Here is a 10,641-nt window from a genome sequence, read left to right as displayed (position 1 = left end):
TCCTAAGTCTACTGGGAAGGAAATAATAGCTCTGGGTTTCCAAGACTTGAGCAAGGCTATTGATAACAGAGAGACTTGGGGATTTCTCATCCATAGGGTTGGCTTAAGTGGCTGTCAGCTTCATAGTGGTTAATTACAACCTGAGAAGGGCAAGATTTTACACTTCTATCTCCTCTCCCTCCTGCAAAGTTAATACATTATAATAGTGTATGTTTTAATATATGCTCTTATGGATGTATTTTAACTAGGTTTTAAGATATGCTTGACTAAGTTGTGCTCGCCTCAAACCGTAAGGAGAGGTGGGTAATAATCAATTAATTCATCTTTATTGTGGTCCAAAGACACTATTTGCTCATCAAGGAAAGTGCACAGCAGATTCATAAACTGATAAGACCACTTAAAAACTGAATGAGTGCAATGCTAAATGCATATGAACAAGGGTAAAAACACTGCAAATATATATACAAGGCAATTTTCAACCTGGGTGTAATACAGGGAGTTGTCTTATCCTGGCTGCCTCAGAGAGAAACTTGGCAACAGCCAAGGTCACATCAGGAAAAATTGTCACCGATTAAAAACTTTACATGGATTATTATTATTATACTAAATTGAGGACAAAATGGGAAAGCAAATGAAGAAAAGAGAAACTGGGGCATTTTAAAGCATCTGAAAAAAACGGGGCAGCTGAGGATTGCTGGAAGGTATGGCCTTTGTTTTTGCTTTCTGCAACTATTAAAGAAGAAGGAAAACCCATATTGGCCTTATCAACATGACCGAAAACATACTTCAAAGCTGCACTTTTAAGACTAGGAGAATGAATATGAAAGATCTCCTTTCCCTATATTTTACAAAACCTGAGTTATTTTCAGTGTGCTTATAAACTTATTGACAAATTCTTTAAAAAGAAAGAAACAAATAAAATCATCACAACTCTAAGAACCAACAAAAATGCAACAGTAATTATATTCATGAACATAAACTGCCTTATCTGGAAAGCATTCAGTAGTGAGAACATTTTAAATGTCCTTATTTTTAAAAGGGAGTCAAGCCACAAGGTGGCACTGCAGACTTGAACATCAGAAACCATTTTGGCAAATTATTATTCCATTCCTTCCTAATGAATGCTTTCTATCAGCGATTATAATCAGATAATAGCCTATTATTAAACTATGGAGCGTTCATGAAGTATCTTTAGTAGAAATGACTTCAAGGAAATAGAATTCTAGGAAAGCTTTAATTATAATGTACCCTGAAGTTATATGTGCAAAGCCTGGAAACAGAGCATTGCAAGTGATGTTATTCGGAATATGGTAACTTTTGGATAATGAAGGCATTATTACATAGGTCAAGATTCTGGATCATCTACTTAGTTAACTATATCTAATTGAGTAGTGTCCAATCCTGCTGTATTAGACATTAGACACTGTAAGCAACATCAGGTCACAGCTAACTGGTGGTTTCAGCTGTTTATTTTTCATACTGTTGATATTATGCTATTTTCATGTCTGTATTTTTCAGTTTTAAATTGTATTGGTTTTGCTATAAGCTGCTTTGAGTCTCTTTTGTAGAGAAAAAAAGCAAGGTATACACAAGCAAAATAATGAGGATGATGTCCCTCTTGTTTCTGAAAGTATCTCCTCAGGGGGTGAATTAACAAAGCTGAAATTTAAGTGGGGAGCCTAGAAGACTTTGATTGTATGCTTTTGATTCTTAATTATAATAGGGAGTTCATTGGATCTTAAATTGCAACTTAGACAGGACCAATGTCTCTTAGGAAATCATATTAACTCTAATAAAAATGTCACCATCCCTGTCTCTGAGTGGAGTGGTGAAATATAGAGCTCAGACCATTCCAAAATAATCTAAAATAAATATTGCACCTATTACACACACACACACACATACACACACTGTCATGAAGCTTCTTTGAAGGAAAGAGCCAATGCCACTGTCCACATTTTCAGTCAATTCAAAGAGGCCAGAAGCATTGTGTGGTGGAGAGAGACGGTTGGTACTTCTTTCAGGTTCTTCCATGACCATTCAGACAGGCCCAAAATGTGAGACCTGTCTGGGTTTTTAACTGGAGATGTCCAAACTACGCCCCCAGTAAAAACGAATTAACTTGGAATAACTTTGGTTATTCTGAATTAATTAAATACCCTATTAGATCTGAGCCTTCCTGAATGGCCAGGATCTAATGAGCCCAGGTTTAATGTGCTGACTCTCTTCCAAGAAGTTCGGGGACTACCTGGGGATGAGTCCCCATTTGCTATCCTGAACCTTTTGGACTCCTGGAGCCCAAAGGTCCAGGAAGGTTCACAATCCCTTCTCCCCAGCCCCCAAAGTACCACCAAAAAGTAAAGAAAACTTACCTGGTTGCCATTACATTCTTCCTTGTGCTCTCCTGGTGCAAGAAATGACGCACCAGGAGACCGGGGGGGGGGGGGGGGGCAAGGAGGAATTTTACAACCCCCCTTCCCCTCAGTGCATCATTTCCTCACTCCAAGAGAGCGAAAGGAAGAATGTAATAGCAATCAGGTAATTTTTCTTTACTTTGGGGGGTAATTTGGGGAGCTTCGGGGTCACTGCATGCCATCCCGATTACTATTGGGATGGCATGTAGCCACCCCCTCCCCCCAGGAAAGCCCAGGTTTTTGGAGTGCAGTGGAGACAGAAATGCGCACCAAAGCAGGTTTTAAAACCTGCTTTGGCACCTATTTTTGGCCTGTCTGGGCACGTCCAAAGCTCTCACCTTTTGCCATTCCACGAGAACAAGATGGTTCCTCTTTTGCTAAGATTTAAGTATAGTATACACAATGATCCATGGGTATCACCCCAGTTTTGGATTTTTTGAGTTCAAAATTCCTAGAGTTATTCATGAGTATATACAGTAATACTTTTTTCTAAGGATTTTCTCATTTCAAAGCTCTAATGCGGGTGCAGTTTTTCTTAAACTGATATTAATTTACACGTGGCTTGTTGCATTTTACTGGGTATAAGAATGTGCATTCTTAATTCCATCAAGCATCAAAGTGCAATTTATATTAACTACATACCATGCAGCTTCCTTTCAAGTATATTAAGCTTCAGAGGAAAGTGCAAAGAATGGTTTAATTCTTCTCTAACCCAACCTTTTTCCTGTTTGAAATACTTTTTCACCAAACAAAAACACACAGCACTAACAATGAGAAAACTCCCTTCATTGATTTGTCAAGTTCATGCAGAAGCCTGCCTATATGGGTGGCTCCCTTCAGCAGCTTCAGAAAGTTGCTTTATAAACATCAATGCACTTGTTATAATATTTAATAGGTAACTTTTTTTCCCTGTATAATGGTAGCAAAATGATTCTCCAAAACATCACCATGTAACCTTTGCAATCTGAAGTAGGAAATGTTTATTATGCATGAAGCTGGAATCTCAGGCACTTCATTTGAATTTGCATTGATAAAGGGACTATACATTTATTTTTTCCGCATCCTATCCATATAAACAAAAATAATACTCCATAGGTGCAAAGATGTTTGTTTGTTTATATGCATTGATAAAGGGACTATACATTTATTTTTTCCGCATCCTATCCATATAAACAAAAATAATACTCCATAGGTGCAAAGATGTTTGTTTGTTTATATGGATAGGATGTGGAAAAAATAAATGTATAGTCCCTTTATCAATGCAAATTCAAATGAAGTGCCTGAGATTCCAGCTTCATGCATAATAAACATTTCCTACTTCAGATTGCAAAGGTTACATGGTGATGTTTTGGAGAATCATTTTGCTACCATTATACAGGGAAAAAAAGTTACCTATTAAATATTATGTTGAGTGAAAGCCAGATGCCAAACAGTTATTCTACTTCCCATTGACTTTCACGTATCCAAACTTGACCTATAAGCTTCCTAGTTTGGAAAGGCTCAAGTTTAGCAAAGCTTTGCTATTCAGGAAGATAATGTTTTGAAAAGTCCTTTGTTCAGTTTTTACCAGTGAAACCTTCCTGATGATACATGTTCTCTGAAAGCATACTTCAAACCAAACAGCATGTAGTATTTGGAATATGATGATGAGCAGAAAACAATTTGCATAGCATGCTGTAGTAATTTGAGCATTAGATGATGACTTTGGAAATCAATGTTGAAATCCCTCCTTAGCCACAGAAACACACTGCGCAACTTGGCAACTTGCGTTTTCTCAGCCTCTAGAAAAAGCCACAAAAAGCCACTCTTCTCACAAAAAGAAAGCCACTTCTCACAAAAAGAAAGCCATCTTCAACCTCAGCAACATGGAATGGACGAAGGATTGGGGGAAATCCAACCCCAAATAGGGAAACAAGTTGTCCAGGAACACCTGGCCTCTCTAAACGAATTCAAGTCCCCAGGGCCAGACCAGCTACATCCAAGAGTACTGAAGGAATTAGCGGAAGTTATTTCAGAACCATTAGCAATTATCTTCGAGAGTTCTTGGAGAACGGGAGAAGTCCCAGCAGATTGGAGGAGGGCGAATGTGGTCCCTATCTTCAAGAAGGGAAAAAAAGAACGACCCAAACAATTACCGTCTGGTCAGCCTCACATCGATACCAGGCAAGATTCTGGAAAAGATCATCAAGGAAGTGGTCTGCGAACACTTAGAAACAAATGCGGTCATTGCTAATAGTCAACATGGATTTACCAAAAACAAGTCATGCCAGACTAATCTGATCTCTTTTTTCGATAGAGTTACGAGTTGGGTCGATACAGGGAATGCTGTGGATGTAGCGTACCTGGATTTCAGTAAGGCCTTCGACAAAGTCCCCCACGACCTTCTGGCAAATAAACTAGTAAAATGTGGGCTAGACAAAACTACGGTTAGGTGGATCTGCAATTGGCTAAGCGAATGAACCCAAAGGGTGCTCACCAATGCGTCATCTTCATCATGGAAAGAAGTGACAAGTGGAGTGCCGCAGGGCTCCATCCTGGGCCCGGTTCTGTTCAACATCTTTATTAACGACTTAGACGAAGGGTCAGAAGGCACGATCATCAAGTTTGCAGACGACACAAAACTGGGAGGGATAGCTAACACTCCAGAAGACAGGAACAGAATTCAAAACGATCTTGACAGACTAGAGAGATGGGCCGAAACTAACAAAATGAAGTTCAACAGGGACAAATGCAAGATACTTCATTTCGGCAGAAAAAATGGAAATCAAAGATACAGAATGGGGGACGCCTGGCTTGACAGCAGTGTGTGCGAAAAAGACCTTGGAGTCCTCGTGGACAACAAGTTAAACATGAGCCAACAATGTGATGCAGCAGCTAAAAAAGCCAACGGGATTCTGGCCTGCATCAATAGGGGAATAGCGTCTAGATCCAGGGAAGTCATGCTCCCCCTCTATTCTGCCTTGGTCAGACCACACCTGGAATACTGCGTCCAATTCTGGGCACCACAGTTGAAGGGAGATGTTGACAAGCTGGAAAGCGTCCAGAGGAGGGCGACTAAATGATTAAGGGTCTGGAGAACAAGCCCTATGAGGAGTGGCTTAAAGAGCTTGGCATGTTTAGCCTGCAGAAGAGAAGGCTGAGAGGAGACATGATTGCCATGTACAAATACGTGAAGGGAAGTCATAGGGAGGAGGGAGCAAGCTTGTTTTCTGCTGCCCTACAGACTAGGACATGGAACAATGGCTTCAAACTACAGGAAAGGAGATTCCACCTGAACATCAGGAAGAACTTCCTCACAGTGAGGGCTGTTCGACAGTGGAACTCTCTCCCCCGGGCTGTGGTGGAGGCTCCTTCCTTGGAGGCTTTTAAGCAGAGGCTGGATGGCCATCTGTCGGGGGTGCTTTGAATGCGACTTCCTGCTTCTTGGCAGGGGGTTGGACTGGATGGCCCATGAGGTCTCTTCCAACTCTACTATTCTATGATTCTATGATTCTATGATTCTATGAAAGCATTAACACGGTGCTTTTAATATTCAGGTCTTCTTACATAGATAATTTCAGTAATCTTACAACAGCTCTCTAATGTAGGAAAGTATTATTGTGACTCTGTTGAAGAGACAGGCCTAAAATAACAGTGTATTTGTGACTAAGATAAGATAACATTTTTGACTTCCCATGTTTATAGTTGAATTCCACAGCCTCTGTGCTACACCAGAATTCATGGGGTGTTGTTTTTTAATTATAGCGTACTTGGCTAGAAGTGACATCATGTCTTGTATGAAGAATCATCACTCGAGACATTTGTTTGTACTATATTAGTAATCCTCCTCCTAACCCACAAGAGGAAGCACCTATTCTGCATTGCCAAAACATGCCAGAAAGTTCATTAAACCAGAAAGGTTGATATTCCCATACTCAGTTGCACAAAGACAACCAGGTAAAGAGAGTTAATCATGATGACAAATTGAAAACTCTTAAGGTCGTGGCATGTTTCCATTGGCAAGCATAGACCTGAAACTGAAAAAAAAAATGTTTGTATGTATTAATCATTCATAACAGGAATGGATGACATCAACTAGGTGTGTACAGTGAGAAAGGGGATGCTGCTCTCAAATATTCCAGGAAAGCAAGAACTGATGAATGAGAAATGTTAGGAGACTCTGATTTACCACCATAGAAGTGAATCTATGTGACTTAAGGAGGGGTGTATATATTATTTATTATTATTTTAAAATATTTTATATGATGTGTAAGGAAGGGATGGAGGGAGGAGGGGGTTTTCTCTCCAACTGGGCAATGGGGTACTGATGGCGGTGGAGGAGAGAAAACCCCCTCCTCCCTCATCAATACCCCATTGCCCAGTTGACATCACAGCCCATGATGGCAGATAGGTAGGATCCAAGTCTCAGCCAGAGATTCCCACCAAATGAAGGTGGGCAGAAGAGAACAGAAAGGGTGGCCACCCAGTGGCATCAAACTATGTTCAGAGCCTCTGAGCAGTGGGGACTCCCTCTTCAGTGGCTTGGGAAGTCCCTCTGAGGACCATACCCAGAATCAATCTGACATTTGACACACTGGGTCAACTCCAGGTTATGAGTTTGGTGTAGATCCACTCCTAATTCCACTAGGTGTGGGAACCTGCAACAGGCATCTTTTTAAGATCTTAAATTTCTAGGTAGCTTGGATGGAGACAGGTGGTCTTTTGTTTCACTAGCATAGAGAACAGAAGGCACTTTCCTGATTTGTCTTTAGTTGCATAATGTTGTTATTCATCAGAAGGGTGAATAACTATGCTTTAGATTTATCACAACCATGCTTTAGATTTATCATAAGTAAGCATGATGTAAGAACTTCGTTTTTGGCTGCTACATTATAGTGGTAACGTAGTGGTATTGGATCCAGAGGTCTCTTGTCTTTTTCTACAGTGGGGAAAGTCAATCCATAGGTAGAGTCTTTCTGTCAGAAGAAAGGCACCAAGGGCTGGCACAAGGCAAGTGACAGGGATGCCCCAGGCAGGAGATGTAAGATAAGGTTGTATGCAAGCGTTGCATGCCACTTGGCCTGTACACTCTCTCCCTCCCCCCCTCTCTCTGTGTGTGCATGCATACACATACACACACACATTCCTGTTGCAGTATTTTCATTGACATCTCATATGAAGATTACAACTATATTCCAAATAAACAAATTTTTACCGAAGAGTACATATCTCAAGATTATGGGCCAACACAGCTGCCTGTGCTTTTTGTTTTTCTATGGCAGGCATCCTCAGTATCGGAGTATCTCAGTATCTGAGGATGACTGCCATAGATGTGGGCGAAACATGTTTGTGGCAAGGATAGGTATAATGTGAGCCTTTATATGTCATTGATTTGCAACTCCAGGCACCCCTCTTCATTGGCTATATTTTTCTTCAGTGTCATGTCATAGAGAAAATATTTATTCAATGCAAATAAAATCACTTCCAACCATGACAGAAGAAAGGAAGAATATCCATAGGCATACCTTAAATACTGTGAGAAATAAACAAGTTTAGGGAAGGGATATAAGAGCTCTATGGGAGTGTATTTACATGAAATTTATATTTTTGTTGGAACCTCCAAACCCTTTGATTCAATAGTAACAAAAGGGTTTTTAGCTGCCTTACCCCAAAACAGAATGGGGAGAGTATCCAATTCCTGAAACTTATTATCAGCTGAAGACAGCAGGTTGTAAGTGTTATCAATCATTCTCACCAAGGAATCAACTGGCTCTCAACAGTTTAAAAGGGCATGGAAAGAAATTCCCTTTGTTTGTTCCTCACACACACAAACACCACATGCAGGGATATAGATTCTGCACAGTTCATGTGCACACCCTGATTCTGCGAAGGCCCCTTTACAGGTTACATTAATATCTGTGGGCAGCAATATGGATAATAGTGTTTTGTGGTAGCTGGTGGCTGGCCTGTCAGTAGGGATAATGGATCTGCTTATAAACTAGGATGCTGGACCCTATCCCCCAAATAGATGGATCTGTCATGGCTCCCTCTTGAGAGTTTGATATCCGATTAAGACAAGGGGCCACAGATACTTCATAGCCAGTCAAGTTCTCCTTTAGTTCAGCAAGGACCTCATCAGATGGCCCTTTGTAAAGCAAGGGACAGTAGGGAAAATCTTGGGGTGGCATAGGAAACCTCACTGGCTGTTACCATAAGGGTCTGTCCTCTGCTGCCCAGCTGTCCCCCATTTTCTCTCCATTTCGAGTGCCTTTTTTGGATGAGGAGTCGAGTGTATACCTGACCCCTCTGGGCTTCTCTGCTAACATACTGCTGGCATAGAGCCCCACGGAGCCCCTGTGTCATGTGATGGGTTCTGGGGGACTCTGTGCTGGCAGTGCAGAGAGGCGGAGAGAAGATGCTTCTCTGCCTTAATGTTATGAGGTTGTAAGTCAGTTAAGTTCAGAAGAGGAGGAAGAACTAGAGACAGAACATTCTCCCTCCAGTTCCAGAGAAAGGTGGAGGCTCAGACATCAGGCTGAGACCATCCCTTGCAGACAGAGTGAAAGGCTATAATTAAGACATCAGGAGGAACACAGTTTTTCTACCTAAATACTAGCTGGGATTAAGATTTTGGCTGAGTACACTGCTTATATAAAGAGGTTACATTAACCAGCAACCTCCATTCTTACTCTTGCTAACTCAGATTATGCAATTGTGCTCAACGGATTTATGGCCCTTGGACGGTTTAATGGCTCAGTTCAGCTACAGCAGCTCCCAGGAATCCTGTCTCTAATATATTATCTCCTTGAACCCCTCCCCCCAATTCTCTGGACACCTGATACCTCTTGCTCCCACAGCTTCTGACTTGGGAGCCCTGAATCTTGTCTGAAGTTGATAGTAAGGCTACTTCAGACCATAAGTTCTGCTTCACGTATATCAAAGACAGAGTTGTGTCTCATCACCATACCAAGTGTATCTCATGCCAACATCCCTGCTGACAAATTCTAAATACTTTCTATTGGTGTTAAATACCATGGTGGGGAGCAATATGCCCTCCCTGTTACTATCCTTAGGAACCAGTCACAGAGGGGGAGATAGAACCACTATGTTACAGAGTATTGCGTTGCCATTCTTAACTCATCATAAAAAGCTTTTCTATGATAACGTCACCAGACATGGAACTACATCCTAGACTTCTCTGAGGAAGACGGACAAGGAAACAAGGCACAGAACATAACAGAAACATCTTGTTACTAGCTTGCTTAGGAAAGATTTGGAGAACAACATTAAGCTTGGTTTCTGTTTTACAGGTTTCCTGCCAAGTTTAAGGGAATATAATGCAAGATAGTGAAACAAGATAATGGAAAATAGGATCAAAAATCCAAAGGGCAATAAAATGGGATCAAGCCTTACATGTGAAAAACATAATAAACTCTGGCAATCCTGACTGTTTACAAGAGAGCTTCAAATGTTTCTTGTGTCCTAACTGACTTCCCTTCATAGCCTTTTTTCCGCCTGTAGCATACAAGCCATATTCTCTATGTTGCACATTCAAAACCTGCTGTACTGGTTATCTCCATTATCTACGTCAGAAATAAAATTCAGGACTTCTTCGCATTTTTCTGCTGCACCATATGTTCACCTAACGCTTGTACCTCTTCTTCTCTTGGCAAATACACCCTAAAATGCTATGAACTTTTCAATGGGCATCTTAGTAACTTTATTGTGTGTTCTGAAGACCTGACATTGGAGTACTCCTTGGGACCATTCTGAGCACGGGAAAACAGAAAAATAAAGTACATATAGCACTCAGAAAGGTAAATATTAGAAGTTTTTTTTTTACTCTTTAAATATGGGAGGATAAAACCTAACATCCTGCATCGTAATTACAGAGTAAAAAATACCAGCCTACAACTGGTGCAGGTAATTGCACTGTGAAATAGACAGCTTTTTTCTTGTCTAACTGCAAGCTGACTATTAATTCAAGTGTCTTGAAAGTATCTGCTGGGTGTATAACGGCTCCAGGTGTTAAGTTAGCTGTAAGAATTAGGGCCTCAAGACATACAAAATTGCAAGCAATACCAATTTCTTGTTGATTTATGACAAGAAATTAACACAGGATTGGGGAACCTTTGGTCCTCCAGATAGCTGGACTACCATACATTGCAAGAATAACATACTTTTTTCTGTCTTAATGATAAATATTGCACTATGAGTTTGAAGCTGCATTATATAATCAGAGCAGACT

This window comes from Anolis carolinensis, chromosome 2, assembly GCF_035594765.1.
Source record: "Anolis carolinensis isolate JA03-04 chromosome 2, rAnoCar3.1.pri, whole genome shotgun sequence".
Lineage (NCBI taxonomy): Eukaryota > Metazoa > Chordata > Lepidosauria > Squamata > Dactyloidae > Anolis > Anolis carolinensis.
Note: the sequence above shows the minus strand (reverse complement) of the source record.